General features: G+C 32.8%; 2 non-coding genes across 2 annotated transcripts; both read right to left on the reverse strand.

Moving 5' to 3' along the window:
• Positions 1–3035: 3035 nt before the first annotated feature.
• On the reverse strand, positions 3036–3231 carry LOC149512443 (U2 spliceosomal RNA). Its single transcript, XR_016332267.1, has one exon. It is a non-coding gene; the product is annotated as a U2 spliceosomal RNA (small nuclear RNA).
• Positions 3232–11509: 8278 nt separating this feature from the next.
• On the reverse strand, positions 11510–11705 carry LOC149512444 (U2 spliceosomal RNA). The gene has a single exon (XR_016332211.1). It is a non-coding gene; the product is annotated as a U2 spliceosomal RNA (small nuclear RNA).
• Between the last annotated feature and the right edge of the window lie 9230 nt (positions 11706–20935).

The raw sequence follows: 20935 nt of genomic DNA on the forward strand, positions 1-20935 counted from the left end.
ATAATTGAAAAGCTCAACAATCATAAAAAATTTATCCAAAAAAATAAAAAATTGTCCATACCCAAAAATTGATTATCAACACCACCATTTTGTATTATCATCTAAAGCAAAACTGAGCATAATATCCTAAAAGTTCTAAACCTCAAACCCTTAAAAAAAATTTCTCAATAAAAAATTATTTCTAATTGTTTTTGCTAGTTGTCTTTGTTTTTGTTGTATTATCTTGTAGAATGCTGTTAAATTCTCAAAATTTTTTCAAATCAACTTCTCTAAAAAATATTTTCATATTTTGCTTAATTTTTAATATTTTGCTTAATTTTTAATATATTTTTTTTACTTTAACTTCTTGACTTTCACTAACTAAACAATAAAAATAAATAAATAACATATTTTTAGATTTTTAAATTTGAGCTTAACATTTAATTTCACAATTAAACCAATTGATCTAAAAATGATTTTAGAACCTAATGTCGAGATGATATTTGAAACCCATTTAATATTGAAAAAAAGTTTTCAAAAAAAAAAGTCTATAATTGCTTTTATTGTTGACTATGTATCTAAGTTTATTGATTGCGATTTTTTGTATCTAATTTTTACGTTTTTTTCATTTTAAAAGGTTTTTTTTTATATATTTCAAAAATATTATAAATATAAATTAACAAAAAATGAAAAAAATAAAATAACTAAAGAATAAAGAAAATATATAATTTAGTTTATGTTAGGCTTATAATTTAATTTGAGATTAGCTCAATTTGTCAAATTAAGTTCAATTAATAATTCAAATACCAAATTTTTTTTTATCTAAATATGAAAAAAAAATCATGGTTGAATTAATAATTTATGTTTTTATATGGTATTTTAGGTCAAATCTTAAATTCAATAATTAATTGATATCTAAAGATCAAATTTAAGTGCACATTAAGATAGAAGGATTAAAAGTTGATGTGAAAAAATGATGATAAGTCAAAAAATTTTACCACATCATCGTTTTTTATCATGTGGACTTTACACGTCAATAAATATAACGGTCACGTAAGCAAAAATGTTACGTCAAAAAAGTTAAAATGTTACGTTGTCAATTTTAACAGAAAAAGTTTGAACGGTTAACAAATTGACTAAATTTGACAATTACATGAATAGAAATCCAATTTGAATAAATTAAGATAGAGAGATTAATTTTACTATTTAACTAAAGTATAGTATCTGTTATATAATTTGACCTAATTAAGTTCATCACACAATAAGCACTTTCCTCCCCACTCATCTCTGTCTATTGCCTTAAATTCATGTAAGATATAAAAAACAAATTCTAGGAGCAAACAAGAGAGGCTAGTGTTAGTGTCACGGGTCGAGACTCAAGCTCCGAACCTGCGCGGCTCCGGGACCCGGGTATTCACCCTTCCGATGTCCCAGATCAGCCTTCCTGCCACGGTTCACACCCTTGTGAGGTATTGTCCGCTCTGGCCCCCCTGACCTCACGGTTTTGTCCTACAAAAGGCGCCTCACAAGGCGGAGATGGTGTGAACCCTTTTATATCCTAGGGACCCTCCTATTATGTTCGATGTGGGATTCAGGACTTTTCCTTAGGTCCGTGACATTCTCCCGCACCCAACCTCGTGACGCCCTCGTCACGGAGGCTGGCCACCCTGCCTACCTCCCTCGAGGCGCTCGGCGTGGATCGAACGGTTTAGGGCTGGCTCTGATACCACTTGTCACGGGTCGAGACTTAAGCTCCGAACCCGCGCGGCTCCGGGACCCGGGCATTCACCCTTCCGACGTCCCGAATCAGCCTGACTGCCACGGTTCACACCCTTGTGAGGTATTGTCCGCTCTGGCCCCTCTGGCCTCACGGTTTTGTCCTACAAAAGGCGCCTCACAAGGCGGAGATGGTGTGAACCCTTTTATACCCCAGGGACCCTCCTATTATGTTTGATGTGAGATTCAGGACTCTTCCTTAGGTCCGTGACATTCTCCCGCACCCAACCTCGTGACGCCCTCGTCACGGAGGCTGGCCACCCTGCCTACCTCCCTCGAGGTGCTTGGCATGGATCGAACGGTTTAGGGCTGGCTCTGATACCACTTGTCACGGGTCGAGACTTAAGCTCCGAACCCGCGCGGCTCCGAGACCCGGGCATTCACCCTTCCGGCGTCCCAGATCAGCCTTCTGCCACGGTTCACACCCTTGTGAGGTATTGTCCGCTCTGGCCCCCCTGACCTCACGGTTTTGTCCTACAAAAGGCGCCTCACAAGGCGGAGATGGTGTGAACCATTTTATACCCCAGTGACCCTCCTATTATGTTCGATGTGGGATTCAGGACTCCCCCTTAGGTCCGTGACATTCTCCCACACCCAACCTCGCGACGCCCTCGTCACGGAGGCTGGCCACCCTGCCTACCTCCCTCGAGGTGCTCGGCGTGGATCGAACGGTTTAGGGTCGAGACTCAAGCTCCGAACCCGCGCGGCTCCGGGACCCGGGCATTCACCCTTCCGGCGTCCCAGATCAGCCTTCCTGCCACGGTTCACACCCTTGTGAGGTATTGTCCGCTCTGGCCCCCCCGACCTCACGGTTTTGTCCTACAAAAGGCGCCTCACAAGACGGAGATGGTGTGAACCCTTTTATATCCCAGGGACCCTCCTATTATGTTCGATGTGGGATTCAGGACTTTTCCTTAGGTCCGTGACATTAGTATTCACGAGAGCAAACAAGAGAGGCTAGTGTTTCCAACAAAATGAATTGATACGACTCAAATCAAACTAAATCGAACTTTTAATCATCTAAGACTGCAATAATAATACATCTATTACACCCTTTGCAGAATCATACTTAGTCCAAATTGGGTGTTTTCAACATTCTGTTTCAGTTCTAGGTTCTGTTGTATTTTTGGTCTTCATCTCTTTGTCTAGCAGATCTGAATATAGAAGACATCAAATAGTTTGAGAATAATTCTGTTTTTCATACTGCTTTTATCTTTCGTACATAAAACACAAATTTTCTTCTAATAGAAAAAAACCAAAATCTTTTTCAACTAGAATTGGTTGGGTGCGCCTGGCCCATGCAGCAGTGCAACGCATGGGCGACACTTGAAGACCCCAGTAGCAAGCTACCGTAATGGACCTTCTCCCTCAAAAAATTAATTTAATATCATGTGGATCAATGACCCACGTATCAGATATTAAACTGATAAGAACAGATACTACACTTGATCTTAGCCAAAAGGCCGAGAAAGGTATGCTTTGCAATTGCTCTCAACTTCTCTTTCATAACTAGTCACGCCCAAACTCTATTCAACTGTTCATGATGTGGGATAGGTAACTCAGCCAAGACATGTATCTTTCGATGACCAGTGAAAACTGATTGCTAGTTACCTGAATATCAGAGCAAAATCTGGCAACAAAAACACTAACAATTACCATTTCCTTGGAAGATTATTTATTAATAATTTGCGTATTTGAAATGGTATTTGACGTCTGCTTTGAGAAGGCACGGTTCATATAATCTATAGGTGTAACTTCAATGTCTTGTTTTATGCTGCGTTTAGCTGCAAAATCAGTCATCTATTGAGTCTCCTTCGTCCTTTCAAGCATGCTTATCTGCGTTCCTGCCGTAAAGGATAAAACTTGTTAATTTCTCAGTCTTAATACCAAATTGTGTCCAATACTGAAAATATACAGTCAACTTAACGCATCTCTGCTTCGCAGATGATTTACTAATATTTGCAAAGGGTAAGTTGGATTCTGTTATTGGTGTAAAGGAGGTGCTGAAGGTGTTTTACACCTTTTCGGGCCTACAACTTAACTGTGAGAAAAGTGAGTTATATTCAACAGGAATTAATAGATGGGAGCTCAGTACAATATAGCAGGTTTCTAGTTTTAAAATTGGATTGCTGCCTGTTAGATGCTTGGGGGTACCTTTAGTTACCAGGAAGCTCACCGGAAAAGATTGTGCGCCACTAATGGACAAGATCACAGCCAGGATTAAAAGTTGGGCAGCTAGCATTTGTCTTACGGTGGAAGGTTGCAGCTAATCCAGTCTGTGCCGTTTAGTATGCAAAATTATTGGTCTAGGCAATTCATTATACCAAGGCATGTGCTTAAGAAGATAAATCAACTATGCTCCATTTTTTTCTGGAAAGGGAGAGAAGGGTCAGCGAGGGAAGCTACATTGAGCTGGTGTGCAATTTTTTTCCCTAAATCTGGAGGACTTGGTCTTAAAGATATAGTATCTTGGAACCAGGCTTGTCTCATGAAGAATATACAGGACGTTTTTATTAAAGCTGGTTCAATATGGATAGGACGGCTAGAAGCTTATGTTTTGAAGGAGAGGAACATCTAGCAGGCTCCAGAACAACAAAACAGTAGCTGGAACTGGAGGAAGCTACTTCAGTTTAGATAGATTGCACAGCAATTTATAAAGATAGAGAATGGAGTTGAGATCTGGCCTTTTCTAAGCAACACCTACTCAGCTGCTATAGTATGAAATATGATTAGGCCGAAACAAGAGAACGTTGAATGGCATAAACTCATGTGGTTTCAATACCATATTCCAAAGCACTCTATGATCTCTTGGATGGCGATATTAAATAGACTTTCAACAAAGGACAGGTTGAAAACGCGGGGAATTGAGGTGGATGACAAATGTTGCCTGTGCCAGAGAGAGGACGAAACCAGGGAACATTTGTTCTTTGGATGTGATTATTCAAAAGAGATTTGGCAAAAGATATTACGGAAGTGCACGATCTTTAGGGGGTGGAGAACTGGTCTGAAGAGTTGAGATGGGCAGTGAGCAAATTGAAGGGGAAAGCTTTGATCTCCATCATATTGCGATTAGCCTGGAATGCCAGATATCGGATATGGAAAGAGAGCAACAGCAGGATGTTACAGGTCCTTGAACACATAAAAGATGCTGTGAGACTTCGATTACAGGGACTAAGTGAGATACACATAAAAGATGTTGTGAGACTTCGATTATAGGGACTAAGTCAGACTGCTACGGATACAGTAGATAAGATGATGTGTGATGCGTGGAATCTTAATGTTGCCATGATAGAATAGGCAGCAATTAGAGATGCATATATTGATGGTTTGTTAAAGACAGTTGGATTGTTGTATTGTAGTAGAATTCTGTTAGCTTGATAAATAAAATACAAATTACCCAAAAAATACTGAAAATATACTATAATAAAAATCATTACGAACTTAAGATATCTACGTAGACCTCACCTCACTCTTATATAACATATTAACAATAGATTTTTTTTTATTATATATTTATTGTATTATGTATAAATACATAAAATAAAAAATAAAAAATTAAATTTGATTTTTTTTCCAAAGCAATTACAAAAAAAAAATCAATTTATTTTATCAAATAACTCTTACTTTGACTTTTTTTTCTCATTTTTTTCTTTTTTTTTTTCAGCCACATAAGAGTGTCCAAAATCTTTTAATACTTAAATCCATTCTCAGCTAGAATGAATAATCCTTCAAAATTAAGGAAACTTACAGCCGCCTCTTCTCTTGTATTATAAATTTCTCGTAGGCTTTGCCCTTGAGAAATTGCAATTACAAAAAATTGCAACATTCCATTTTTCTTTTTATTGCATGTTTTGTTTCAAGTTTGAATATGTCTGATGAATTAGATTAAGTTTTTTAGTCTCTTGTTGGAATTTGAGTTTAGAGGGACATGAAGCTTTTCTATGCCTACCATTATCCAGCATGTTTCCTAATAATGCGAGGGATTATGATGATCAATTCTCTGATGATGCTTACATGGAAGATGTGGTCATATTCGATACTGATGATGATATTATGGAGATTCTTGAGGATGCTCTTGTTGATGAAGATCCTTTAAAGGTGATCAGGTCTGCTATTAAATCCACTATTGAAGGGTTAGAGAAGGTAAAGATCGATGAAAGATCTTTAGTGTTGTGTTCGGTGTGCTTTGAAGATGTTTAAATCAGGACTGAAGCTAAACGTCTACCCTGTGCCCAAGTTTATCATACAGGTTGCATTGTTAAATGGCTTAAGGAGAGGAATACAAGTCCATTGTGCTGCTATGAAATGCCTGTTGTCGATTTTGATCTAAATGTCCCATTACCTGCCATTGATTTTGATGTAGATTCTAAGAACATGACTGCTACTAATTGATTTCAATGTCGTTTGTAGTTTGTATTTGTTAGGGTTATATTTTATTTTATCTCGTTTCTTTTGAAGTTGAACAATTTGTTTGTTATCTTAAGGGTACCCAACCTATAATGAAAATGTTCATTTGTCACCCATACCTTAATTCCTAATAATCGATGTCCTTCTGTTACTTGATTATTAAAAAATATAACAAACTTTTGGTTCTGATTATGATATTTTTCTATTTCTATACATCACCATGCTCTCTACAAGTATTAATATAAATTCCTGTAGATTAATTTATTTTGTTATGCAGGGTTTTTGAATAATCTTACAAATGCATGCAGTAGTTTACACTTTCTGACAAAGCTTTTGAGACCAAGATTTTCCCTAAAGAACATCATTCAGTTAATGTTCAATCAAACCCGTTGAACACTAGCTTATCAGATTTGATCTAGTTTATCAATGCATTAGCAAGCATTCAAGGGTTACTCTAAAGTAGGGCTTCAGACTCAAAATATTGCTGCTAATATATGACATGATACAATCAATTATCTATAGAATGGACATTGACGAGTTTTAGATATGAAAAGCAATGCTGTTTCAAGACTACAGTTTCCGACACCGGATGTACCTGACTGTGCAGTTGCACTTGCCTTAACATTATGGTCTTGGAGACTGGGTGGTTATATTCCTTAAATTTCAACATGATTTTTTACCTTTCATTATGATCAAGTTTTCTCAAATTAAAGCATGCCTTTGATTGATTTTTTTTTTCATTGTTTAATATGAAAAGGGATAGCAAGAAAAAATAATTGTTTATTATATTCAAGAAATTCATCATATATAAATATATATATTATTAGTGTATGTTACAGAGAATTTTGGGGGAAGTTAGGAATTAATTGTCTCCACTAATATCTTGTCTTATCTACAAACTGGACAGATACAATATATGTCATTGTTCTTTGCCGAAATCTTTAAGGTTTCATTGACAGATACTTTCATTTTTTTTTATAAAAATCTATAAAATATAAAAAATAAAAAATAAAAATATCAATAAAAATATTAAGTTATTTAAAAATTTATCATTACCAATTTCACTTGTAAAAAGAATTCCTTATATTGTATACATATGTGATAAAATTCAAAACCAAACACTTATATTTGGAGAATGAGGGATTTAGTAAGAGATTTATATACTTATATTTTAACTAAATATTTAGGTGTTCAAACCAACACAGTTAAATGCAAATTATGCATATAATGCATTTTTTAAGTATTTATTTTTTTTAGGGTATTCGAGGTTGTAATGGATTGAATCATACCACTATTAATCAATTATAACAAAATATTATATAGATATTCATTAGTTATAAGTTTGAATTTTACATAATATTTTAATGAATCATAAGTAATTTGAATTATAATTAATTATAGTGCAATAATTATAAGTGACAAGTTTATTTTTTTTAATTTTATTAGTACTATTATTTATTGTTATGTCTAAATCAATTTATTAACAATCAAATTTTGGTTAACACAATTAAGACTTTGAGTTGTCTAAGCAAAATATGCCTAAATAGCTACGTCATCTATTCTAAGGAGATGGCTCGTCCTTCAGCAAAATAAGGACTCACTTAAAACTCCGCCAATAACTTCTTAAAACAATCTCTTAAAAATTGACCAATTGACATCCAACTTGCTTAGGATCAATAAATGCAGCCTACACTTACCTTAAATTATTAAATGCAATTCTCATCCAATGGATCTTTCTCAAATCTCTATAAATATCCTATAAACTGTTAACTGTTTCAATTAGGTCATCACCTTTGATATAATACAAGAGGTAGATAGAAACCAAGTACTCAAGGTAACACACAAGACCCAACACTCTTTAAAGTTTATCCACCGAAGCTTCGCACACTTTATCATTTTCATTTTCCTTAGTTCCTTACCTTACCTTAACATCAGAGCATGCCTTAGAGTAACAATTCTAATGCCCTGTAATCATACTTTTTGGTTACAAGTCACAGATATTTTTTCCTAAAACCTCGCCTCCTTCCTTCTTGTCAAGACATCCAACAACACCATCAACATTCATTATTTTATTTAAAATGCATTGAAGATTAAAATGTAACACGAGTATATCTAAATTAATGAAATTACATAAACAAATAGAAATTACAATCCTAATCGACCAACCTCAATACACATATATTCAATCTTTTTTTTTTATGTTTTATTTTTTATTTTTTGGCAAGCACATATACTTATAATTTAATATTTTTTGAAAAAAAATTTTTTCGGAAAAAAATTCCAAGTGTACAATTCCACAACCATTAAAAAAGAAAAAGGAGAAGGAAGGATCCCTCAAATTCAAACAAAGATGCATGGTGCTTACAACAGGTAGAAGTATAATAAAATTTCAATCACTCAAACACAAATTTGGGGAATTGGGGAAATTTGAAAGGGCCAAAACCAGTGCCACACTTTCTCTAACTAGCTGTGACCAACCAAAATGAGTATTGCCAATTTGCCATGCATTATCGTCATCATATCCTATTCCAGGCTCCAGCTTCCGGTTTTTCAATAGCTTTGGCTAGTTTCATCATTCATTATGTGACAATTATTCCACTCTTATTTGAATTTTCTAACAACTAACGCACACAACTGTTTGCAACATTTTTTAAAAAAGTTTAAATTATGGTAAGAAACTAAACCAGGGTTGTTCTTAACACTCATTTATGGGAGAGCTATTCTGGCAAATCTTGAAATTTTTTTTTATAGAAAGGCATAACCCAAAGGAAAAGGGAAAAAAATCTTGGCTCGAAGTAAGATTTAGTGTCTTTTTAGAGTTACTTGCTCACTACATCAAGAGGTCGCGGACAACAAATTTTGAACTTTGATTTTAAGATAAAGTTAACTAAAATAGTAATTTAACTAATAAAAAAGAAATATGAGCACAATGTGTTGTATACAAGAGTTACAGCCAGTAATGGGTTACCATTAATAATATTTGAATCTTACCATTTTTTTTGGAGATGAACTTATCAATTGAATCAATTTGTTTGATTTAATTTTATTAAGAAAATTAAAATTTTAATTTAATTTTTATTAAATTTATATATTTTTTATTTAACACTTATGACAATATTATTGATTTTAATATATAATTTATGGATATAGTTAAGAAATGACAATGTGATTTTAAGTTTTATTAAATTAAAATACATATAATCAACACCAATTTAAATAAACATGCATATATATATATATATATATATCTATATACATATAAATAGATAGATAAATAGATATACACCAAAGATTTTTAAAATTTTTAGAAAGGGTAAGGCCCCTCAAGCTCCCATTATGAACTGCTTCTAGAGCATTTACATATAATATAACCCACTATTTCTCTTAAGAAATTTTAACATTTAAGAGAATTCAAGAGTTGCATACTTTTAATTATACCTTACTTAGCAATACAATATAAGTCAAATTCAAACCTAAGCATGTGGTTTAATATAGTGTAATTATCCACTTATACATCTTATATATATTTATTAAATATTTATTTTATTATGTATAAATACGTTAACTAAAGAATATAAATTTGATTTTTTTCACATGCAACAAAAAAAAATCAATTTATTTTACATTTTTCTCAATTTTTTCACTATTTTTTTTTTGTTCAAGCCACATAAGAGTGTTCAAAATCTAATAAAACTTAAAATCCATTTGTAGTTAGGATGAATAATCCTTTAAAATTAAGGAAACTTAGAGCCCCATCTTCTCTTGTATCATAAATTTCTCATAGCTTCGATTTTTTTCTCATACAACTACAAAAAATAAATCAATTTATTTTATCACAAAACTTTTTCTTTGACATATTTTTTCTCATTTTTTCACTTTTTTTTTGTTCCAGCTACATAAGAGTGTCCAAAATATTGTAATACTTAAATCTGATGAATAATCCTTCAAATTTAAGGAAACTTAAAATCGCTTCTTCTCTTGTGTTATAAATTTCTCCTAAGCTTTGCCTTTCAAAAATTGCAATTACAAAAAATTGCAACCCTCAATTCTTCTTTTTATTGTATTCTTTGTTTCAAGTTTTAATACGTCTGATTAATTAAATTAAGTTTTAGTTGGAATTTGAGTTTAGAGGGATAGAAGGCTTTTTTATGCATACCATTATCCAGCATATTTCCTAATAATGAAAGCGATGATGATGATCAGTTCTCTGATGATGTTTACATGAAAGATGTGGTAGTATTCGATACTAATGATGATATTATGGGGTTTCTTGAGGATGCTCTTGTTGATAACAATCCTCCAAAGATGATCAAGCCTGCTAGCAAATCAGCCATTGAAAGGTTGAAGAAGGTAAAGATTGATGAAAGATCATTGGTCATGTGTTCAGTGTGCTTTGAAGATGTTTCAATCAGGACTGAAGCCAAATGCCTACCCTGCTCCCATGTTTATCATACAAGGTTGCATTGTTAAAGGGCTTAAAGAGAGGAATTATCGATTTTGATCTAAATGTTCCCTTGTTTGCCATTGATTCTGATGTGAATTCTAAGAATATGACTGCTACTAATTGATTTCAATGTCATTTATAGTATGTAATTATTGGGGTTTTGTTTTGTTTTCTTTTTATTTCTTTTGAACAATTTGTTTGTAATATTAAGGGTACTCAAATCATAATGAAATTGTAATTTGGAACCCAAACCCTAAACCCTAGTCACCGAAGTCCTTATGTTGCAGGATTATTAAAAAATATACCGAACTTTTCTTTCTAATTCTGATGTTTTTGTATTCCTTATAATCTGTCAATTTCTATACATGACCATGCTTTCTACAACTATTGATATAAATTATTGTTGATCAGTTTGTTTTTTTTTACAAGGTTTTTCTATTTCTTATCAATACCTTTGAGACCAAGATTGGTCCTAAACAACATTGTTCAGTCAATCAATGTTTGATCAAATCAAGTGGACACTTTATAGGAACCGGGCAAATACAGAGTGTTGAGTTAGTATTCATGAGAGAAAAAAATATAACCCAGTATTTCCAACATAATGAATTGATACACTGACTCAAATACAACTAAATCCAACTTAAAAAAAGGCCGTAAAACTTTTAATCTTCTAAGATTGCAATACTAGAATCAAACTTTGTGTCCATATTGGGTGTTTTCAACATTCTGTTTCAGTTCTATGTTTTGTTGTATTTTTAGCATGCCTCCTGATTTAAATACAGAAAACATCAAATTGTTTGGAAAGAATCCCCTATTTTTCACAACTACTTTGATCTTATATGCTTTCAACAAAAATTTTCTTGTTAAACACAAAGAAGCTTAAATCTATTTCAACTAGATTTGGTGGGGTGCATCTGGCCCATGCAATAGTGCAAGGCATAGGAGACGCTCGAAGACCCCAGCAGCAAGTTGTTGTGATGGGCCTTCCCTCTCAAAAAATTAATTTAATATCATGTGGATCAATGACCCATATATCAGATATTAAACTGATTAGAACATATACTACATTTGATCTTAGCCAAAAGGACGAGAAAGGTATGCTTTGTAAATGTTGTCAACTTCTCTTTTATAAATTGCCTCGCCCAAACCATTTTTAACTGTTCATGATGTGGAATAGAGAACACAGCCAAGTGCAGTTGTCATGGGTCGAGACTTAAGCTCCGAACTCATGCGACTTTGGGACTCGAGCATCCACTCATCCGACGTCCCAGATTAGCCTTCCTACCACGGTTCATACCATTGTGAGGTATTGTCCGCTCTTGATCCCCCTGGCCTCACGATTTTGTCCTACAAAAGGTGCCTCATAAGGTAGAAGTAGTGTGAACCCTTTTATACCCCAATGACCCTTCTATTATGTTCAATGTGAGATTCAAGACTTCTCCTTAGGTCCGTAACATTCTCTCGCACCTAACCTCGTGACGCCTTTGTCACGGAGGCTGGCCACCCTGCCTACCTCCCTCGAGGTGCTTGATGTAGATCGAACCGTTTTAGGGCTGGCTCTGATACCACTTGTCACGGGTCAAGACTTAAGCTTCGAACTCACGCGGCTTCGAGACTCAGGCATCCACTCATCTTGCATCTCAGATCAGCCTTCCTGCCGCGTTCACACCCTTGTGAGGTATTGTTTGCTTTGGCCCCCCTGGACTCACAATTTTATCCTATAAAAGGTGCCTCACAAGGCAGAGGTGGTGTGAACCTTTTTATACCCCAATGACCCTCCTATTATGTTCGATATGAGATTCACAACTTCCCTTTAGGTCCGTGACACAGTAACATCTTATCTTTTGATGATCGAACTTCGAAAACTTTCAAATAGTTATCTGAATATCAAAGCAAAATCTGGCAACAAGAACACTCTTAACATTTACCATTTCCTTGGGAGATTATTTATTAATAATTTCTGTGGTCAAAGTGGTGTTTGGCCTCCGCTTCGAGAAGGTAGTGTTCATATAATCTATAGGTATTAATTCAATGACTGGTTTTACGTTGTGTTTAGCTGCGAAATCAGTCTTCTATTGAGTCTCCTTCATTCTTTCAATCATGCTTATCTTTCCTATCGTTAAGGGTATAATTCTTGTTAATTTATCAGTCTTAATATCAAATTATGTCCGATACTAAAAATCTATACTTTATATATTAAAAGTATCCCTAAAGTTTAAGAAAGTTAATAGTTGACCTACCTTATGAGTTTTGTGGGCTTTGAGATATGAGGAGTGGGTCTATGTTTAACTACTTTTTTTATGGTTTTTTATTTATTGTTTATTGAGTAGGATTTTTTTCAGCTTTGTTTGAGAGGGCAGAGGGTTCAGTATTATTAGTACCAGCATTCAAGTTCATAGTCACTTCAAATGATGTTGCATGAAACTTTCTTTAAAGAGCGAAAAAGTAAAGCCAATTATTGATCCCAATGGCATTTTTCCTTTCTCTTAAATTGTCTAAAGACTTTTTTATGTTGAAATTGGAAGAGTTATAGGAAAAGAGGTCATATACCAATCCCATGAGATAAAAAAATTCATGTAAAGTAGTTAATAAAATCCATTCATAGTATTTGATTTTAAATTGTGAATTTTAATTATGGTTATATTAAGACATGAAATAACAATTTTTTTAATAAATTAAATAATCCATTCTATACTCTTAAAAAGATGTGTCGAGAGTATAGAGAATTTATAGTTAATTTTATATAATGGTTATTGTTATTTACGAAACATAAATAATGGAATTTAAAAAAGTTTAAATCCTATCATATTATTCATAATATAATTTTTTTTAATTTTAAAATATAATATTTAAGTTGATGTACAAAATCATAAAAACTGATTAACATGATTTACACCTACATTATTGGTGTAAATGTTTCTTAAACCTAATTGACTTTTAAATAAACCAGAGTGGTTGATCAGTTCGGTTTAGTCAATTATAAAAACTTGAAAATTGATTAATTGGGCTTCATCTGTTTAGGAAACCAAACTGACTAATTAATAGTATGAAAATAAAAAGTAATTGAAATGACTTAAATCAATTGGTTTTGTCGATTTTGTTGGTCCTTTAGTTTCCAGCATGTTTGGTCAAAGATTATTTGTTATAATTAATCATTGTATTATCTTTTTGAATTTGACTATTTTCATCCTATGATTTTGAACTAATCCATGTGTGGATAATTAAGTTGATCAAATTATGTAACAGATATATGTACATTAGTTAAATGATGAAATTAATTCTTCTATCTTAATGTTTTCAAATTGGATTCATATACTTCATTTAATTATCAAATTTAATCAAATTGTTAATAGTTCAAACTTATTTCATTAAACTTGATGATGTGACATTTTAATTTTTTTGATGTGACATTTTTGCTTACGTGTCGATTAACTTTGTTGACATGTAAAGTCTATGTGGTCAAATATGATAACGTGATAAAAGTTTTTGACATGTCATTAGTTTTTCATGCCAACTTCTCTTAATTTACACAACTTATCCCTATATTTTGGTTAAATGGTGGAATTAGTCTTTTTATCTTAATGTAAGTTCAGTTTGATCCCTATACATAAATTAATTATCGAATTTAAGATGTGATCTAAAATAAGTAAAATAAAAATAAAATAAAAGACAAAAAAACTTTTCAATAAAAATAGATCAAATTGTAAACAAAGTCAATGTATAGGTCAACACAAGATTTACACCAAACCCTTCTTCTAAAATAGCATCGTTTCAACCTATTATAAAAACAAAATTTTTTTTTTAATTTTCCTTTTTTCTACTCTCTCATTCTTGTTTTTCTCTTACTTCTTTTTACAAGTCTCTTTCAAAGAACTCATATTTTAATGAGATTTATAGAAATCAGTGATTGAAAAATTCAACAATCATAGAAAATTTATCCATAAAAACTAAAACCGTTAATACCCAGAAATCGATTATCGACACCACCATTTTGTATCATCATCTAAAGCAAAATTGAGCATAATACCCTAAAAATTCTGAACTTCAAACCTTTAAAAAAAATTTCTCAGTAAAAAATTATTTCTAATGGTTTTTGCTAATTGTCTTTATTTTTGTTGTGTTATCTTGTCGATTGCTATTGAATTCTCAAATTTTTTTTAAATTAATATTTCCAAAAAAAATTTCATATTTTCCATAACTTTTTTCAATTTTTTATTTTCTTTTTTTTTTTTAACTTTGACTTCTTGATTTTCACTAACTAAACAATAAAAATAAATAAATAAAATAATAAATAAAATACTTTTAGAGTTTTAAATTTGGGTTTAAAATTCAATTTCACAATTAAACCAATTGATCAAAAAACAATTTTTGAGCCTAATGTCAAGATGAAATTTCAAAGCCATTTAATATTGAAATTTTTTTCAAAAAGAATAGAATGTCTACAATTGCTTTTATTGTTGACTGTATATCTGAGTTTGTTGATTATGATTTTTTTAATCTAATTTTTTCACTTTTTTCATTTTACAAGTTTTTTTATTTTTTATATTTTAAGAATATTATAAATAGAAATTAATAAAAATTGAAAAAATAAAGAAAAATGTATAATTTAGTTTATTTTGTGCTTATAGTCGAATTTGAGATTAACCCAATTTGTCAAATTAAGTCCAATTAATGATTCAAATATCCAAAAAAAAATTTATCTAAATATGAAAAAAAATATCACGCTCGAATTAATAATTTATGCTTTTATATGTTATTTTAGATCAAATTTTAAATTCGATAATTAATTGATATATAAGGATCAAATTTGAACACATATTAAGGTAAAATGACTAATTCTACTATTTAACCAAAGTATAGAGATGAGCCGCGTAATTTAAGAAAAGTTGGTGTGAAAAAAATGATGACGTGTTAAAAATTTTTACCACATCATCATTTTTGATCATAATGACTTTACACGTCAACAAAGTCAATGGCCATATAAGCAAAAATGCTACATTAAAAAAGTTAAAATATTATATTATCAATTTTTACAAAAAAGTTTGAACGATTAATAAATTAACTAAAGTTGACTATTAAATGAATAGGAATCCAATTTGAATAGATTAAGATAAATGGGCTAATTTTACTATTTAACTAAAGTACATATATCTGTTATATAATTTAACCTAATTAGGTTCATCACACAATAAACACTTTCCACTGCAGTCATCGGCATAACCTCCAAAACTCTATCTCTTTCTATTGCCTTAAATTCATATAAGACATAAAAAACAAATTCTAGGAGCAAGCCAAGCAACATTAAGCAATTTCTTAAAATCTCACGTCAAGAGTCTATAAAGATAGTCTAAGTTTATTGTATAAATTTATGGTCTTATTTTTGTTCAAGTCATTTTTAGAAAATTTTAGTACAGAAAATGAGCAACATTTTCTGTCTCTCAAATATCTATATCTCTAATAACAAGAGGAATTGGGGTGCAACCATGGGGTTTAACAAGATAGAGATGAAATTGATTGAGGATAAAACTTGCAGGTAAGTTACATTCTCAAAATATCAAGTAGATTTGCTTAAAAAATCCATGAAATTTCTATACTTTGTGGTGCTCAAATTGGGCTCATTATCTTTTCAAACATTAGGGGGAATTAGGGATATAGATTTTAGGGTTTTAATAAAAAAGAATAAAAAATAGAAAGAAAGGGCTAAAGGGTAATTAAGTAAAGGGGTAGGAAAATTAATAATGTTTTTGTTTAATTTAAATATTTAATTTGTAGACACCCAACTTGGTCCAGGCCCGAATCAATTGGGCCTGGTCCAAATTGGTAAGTCCAATTTTATTTTTGTTATTTTTATTTTATATTTTATGTATATATCTTCCTTTATATCCTATGTATTTATTATTTATTTATTATTACTATTCATTAATATATATATTTTTATATTTTATATATTTTATATATTTTATTTTATATGTATTTTTATTTATTTAACTGTATATTTATTTATCTGTTATTATTATTTTTTTTATTTATCCTATAATATTTTTTTTTATTTATCTTATTATTATTTTTCTAATTATCTATTTTTTTTCCTTTTTCTTTTTGATTTTTATTTTGGAAGGTTGAGATTGAAGGATGAAGAATCCTACCGTGAGTAGGGATTCAATCAGAAGAGTCCATGTTGGATTCAATGATTGAATCCCCGTCCAAAGAAGAATTGAGATTGATCAGAAACTCCTGATCAATCCCTATAAAAAGGACCCTCTGGAACAGAATGAAGAACACACAGAAAACAGTGAGCAAAACTACTGATTTTGAGAGAAAAAAGGTGTATAGAAGAGTTTTCGAAGGCTAAAAAAAGGTGGAGAAGTGTTAGAATAGCTGTAGGAATCGAAAATAATTTTTTTAGAAATTTTTGGCGAAACTTTTTCTGGAAATTTCTGGAAAATTTTCAGATTTCGGTGAATTTTTCGATGAGGGTTAAATTTTTCGGCGACAATTTGGACCAAATTTGAAGTTTCCAACGAACTGCCCAGTTTTCGACGAAGAATCCAAAAACCGACCAACTTTTCGACCAACTTCCGGTGAACTTCTGACGAAAAATCCAGATTCCGGTGAAAAATTCCAGAATCCGATGAATATTCAATCGGAGTTCTTCGGCCTTTTAGAGAGAAACGAGAGAAAAATGAAAGAAGAGAGAGAAAAGAGGAGCTTTCTGTCGAAAAACAGAAGGAAGAGCCTTATATACCCTCTCAAAACGACGTCGTTTTGCCTTAAGTGACCCAGAGGATCCGCGCGTTTTGTTGAGATCCGACCCGACCCGACCCGAACGTCGACCCGCTTCCTGACCCGCGCGTGTCTTCCCTCCTCCGAGCCGATAGCCGAGCCGATTCGAGGTCCCAAGCCGCTTCTACGAGCCATTTTCTCTTCCTTGAGTCGAGCCGAGCCGAGCCGTACTCCGAGCCGCTCCAGGTTTTTTTTTGTTTATTTATTTTTTTTTTAGATTAGGTTTACTTAATATTATTTTTATCTCTATTTTATTTTTTTTTACTTTTCTTTATTTTTTTTATTTTATTTATTTTCACTTTTATTTTATTTTATTATTCCATTTTTTAAATAAAAATTAAAAAAAAGGTATTTTTGGGAAAAAGTTGAAAGTATCAATTTTCCTTAAAAATAAATTTTCAAAAAAATGGTTTTTGAGGAAAAGTTGAAAGTATCAATTTTCCTTGAAAATCAAAATTTTCAAAAAATATTTTTAGGGAAAAGTTGAAAGTATCAATTTTTCTTAAAAATAAATTTTCAAAAAAAGGTTTTGGAGGAAAAAAAGTTGAAAGTATCAATTTTCCTCAAAATTAAAGTTTCTAAAGGAAATTTTTAGGGAAAAGTTGAAAGTATCAATTTTTCCTGCACAAAAAAAATCATTCTTTTCTTCCTTTTTATTTTGATTTTGATTTTGATTTTTCTTTAAATAATCCGACGACGGAGCCTCTGCAAATGAAACAGTAGTTTTTCTTTCATACTCTTGAGGTGAGGGAATCTTTTCAATTTTTTGCTAAAAGTATTAGAGTCAATTGAGAATGATTTCCAATAGTTAATTACTTGGTAAATTTTAAGGCTCATTGGATAACACAAATTTAAGCTGGTACCATCTTTTGATAGGCGTTGTGAGGGCGCTATAACCTTCCTCACAAGTAACCGAACTCCCGAACCCTGTTCTGGTTAGTAGACCTGAACCTATTCTTTTAGGGACCCTTAAACTTAGGTGTTCCTGAAAGGACAGATTCCTTAGGTGGCCAATCGCACCTAGATAAAAAAGATTGGTGGCGACTCCCTTAAGTCAATGTCTAACGATAGATCCCTGAATCTAGACGTTATGACAGCTTGACGACTCCACTGGGGACTTTGAGAGTCAGGCCAGCAAATAATTTGTGTTATCCAAAAGCCTAATAAAATTAAACCTTGTTGTACGTATGTGTAATTATTCACTCATGTTTATTTACCTTGTTAATTATGTCATTCATATGCATGTGTATAACATGAGCTCTACACCTGAGCTCCGTCCCTTTAGGAGGGAGTAAAGTACCTATTGCTTTCGTGAGGTCTAATGCCTCCGCAGTGGCTTACGAAATACTCCCACTCAAATTGAACCTTTTCCGCTTGTAGCCTGTAATGGGTGAGGATTAGGGTGCCTTACTAGTCTGTGATGGACAAGGATGTAAGGAATAATTTGAGGACCTTTAGACTTTGACCTTAAAACCGCATATAGTGAACCCTAGGAACGCTTAACCTATAGATAGAGCCATCACTCTTCTCTTTTAGAATTGACCAAAAACATAGGATTCATCCTTTTTTACTTTGTGTGATGTTTAAATTTACTTAGTTATTTATTCCTTTTCTGGGTATACTAACCGTTTTCTTATTCTTTTGCATTAGTTCATACACATATCATAAAGTTACATAAAGAACATTTGCTTGAAAAACGGTCTTCAACAAAATTTTTTTCATGGACGCCAATGAATGTTTAGTTTGTTTTTTATCAGTACTAACACCCTGTGGGACACCTAATAACGTAAAGGCCCAGTCAGAAAAGACTCAACTGAAGATGGGAGATTGCTTGCCAATTGGGTATAATTCTACTTTGTCTCAGGAAACATCTATCCTCCTCAAACAGAATAATTTAGAGGATTTGATTAATATCTGGAAGAAGATGAGTCCGTCAAGACAAGAGCAGTTTTGTCAGAAACATGGGCATATAGCACACCTTCTAGTAGTGGTTGTTGATGATCAACTAATCAGAGCTGCAACACAATTCTGGGATCCTGTTTATAAGTGTTTCATCTTTAATGAAGCCGATATAACCCCCATCATAGAAGAATATTCGGTCTTGTTGGGTTTGCATCTCAAGACTCCTGACAAGATATATGTCAAAAAACATAAGTCAAGATTTCGTAAAAGTTTGGCTCAACTCATGGGGATAGACAAAAGAATTGTGGATTCTCATACAAAGAAAAAACAAGAACAGGTTTGCCTACCTTGGAAGTTTTTTCATAAGTTTCTGATGCAACATGCCAATGAAGAACGAGGGTTAGATATATTTGCCTTGGCTATATACGGACTGGTAATATTTCCAAAGGTTTTGAGACATATTGAGATAGTGGTGGTTGATTTCTTCGAAAGTGTGATCAATGGCTATAATCTTTCAACGGTAATATTAGCAGAGACTATCAGATCTTTGAGTTATTATCGTCGGAATGAAGGGTGCTTCATAGGATGCATACAGTTATTATACTTGTGGATGAAAAGCCATTTTGAACAAAGAAATGGTGCTTTCTCGAAGCTTTATATCCGTAATCATTTTTCGATCAAGGAATTCTACGAAAGTGGGTGGTCAAAGTGAAAGTCTAAACAAGAATGGATAACTTTCTTACAAAAGTTGAAAAGCGCCAGGGTGAGATGGTTGGCCCCATGGATGAATCGTGAGCCTATGTTATACCAATGTGGGGATAGTACAGTGGTCCCACTTTTGGGTTTATGGGGAGTGACGAATTATGCACCACTCCTAGTGAGAAGGCAATTTAGGGGAGAACAGTTCGTTCCTATGACTTATGGGCTTCATTAGTTAGATTTCTCTTACAGTGAACCTAAAGTATTTCAGAGGATGAATGAGATGATCAAAGCATGGAAAAATCCCCGAAGAGTGAGTCTTGGACCGTTCATTGATAAAGTCACCCTAGGGTATTTAGTTTGGAGAGCAAAGAGAAGATAAGAAATGGTATTCACTTATGAGATCTCTCAACCACCAACAGAAGAAAAACTTGAAGAGACACCATCAGAATTAGAGTTGGCAACAAAAGAGTTTGAGTCTGAAAAGAACAGGTTAAAGCAAGAGATTCAGAAGCTTCAAGAAGAAAAAGCCCAGTGGAAAGGTAGAGCCGAAAGTTATGAAGTTAAAGTCCACAAGATTGCTAGAGAACGTGATACAACTATTAAAGATCTAGCGAAATTACACCAGGAGCATAAGAGGCTATGTGTGAGAGAGAAAGCCAATGAGATAACCATTGTCGAGCTGACTGAGGAAAATACAAGATTGAAGCAAGAGTATGCTGAATTGGAAGAAGAAAGTACCGAAGCACAGGAAAAAATTAACATGCTAAACATTTATTTGAGCAGGCTAAGTCAAAAATTGGATGAACAAGGAGATCACATCGCTGCATTGGTTAGGGAACATAGAGAATTATCATATCAAGTCTAGTGTGGTAAAAGAGAGAACTCAAGAAGGCATAAATACATTGAGCACTTAACAACCCAGATCCATAAAGGGGTAGGTAA

The sequence above is a fragment of the Durio zibethinus genome, chromosome 22 (genome assembly GCF_047325235.1).
Source record: "Durio zibethinus cultivar Kanyao isolate XHJ-2024 chromosome 22, ASM4732523v1, whole genome shotgun sequence".
Classification (NCBI taxonomy): domain Eukaryota; kingdom Viridiplantae; phylum Streptophyta; class Magnoliopsida; order Malvales; family Malvaceae; genus Durio; species Durio zibethinus.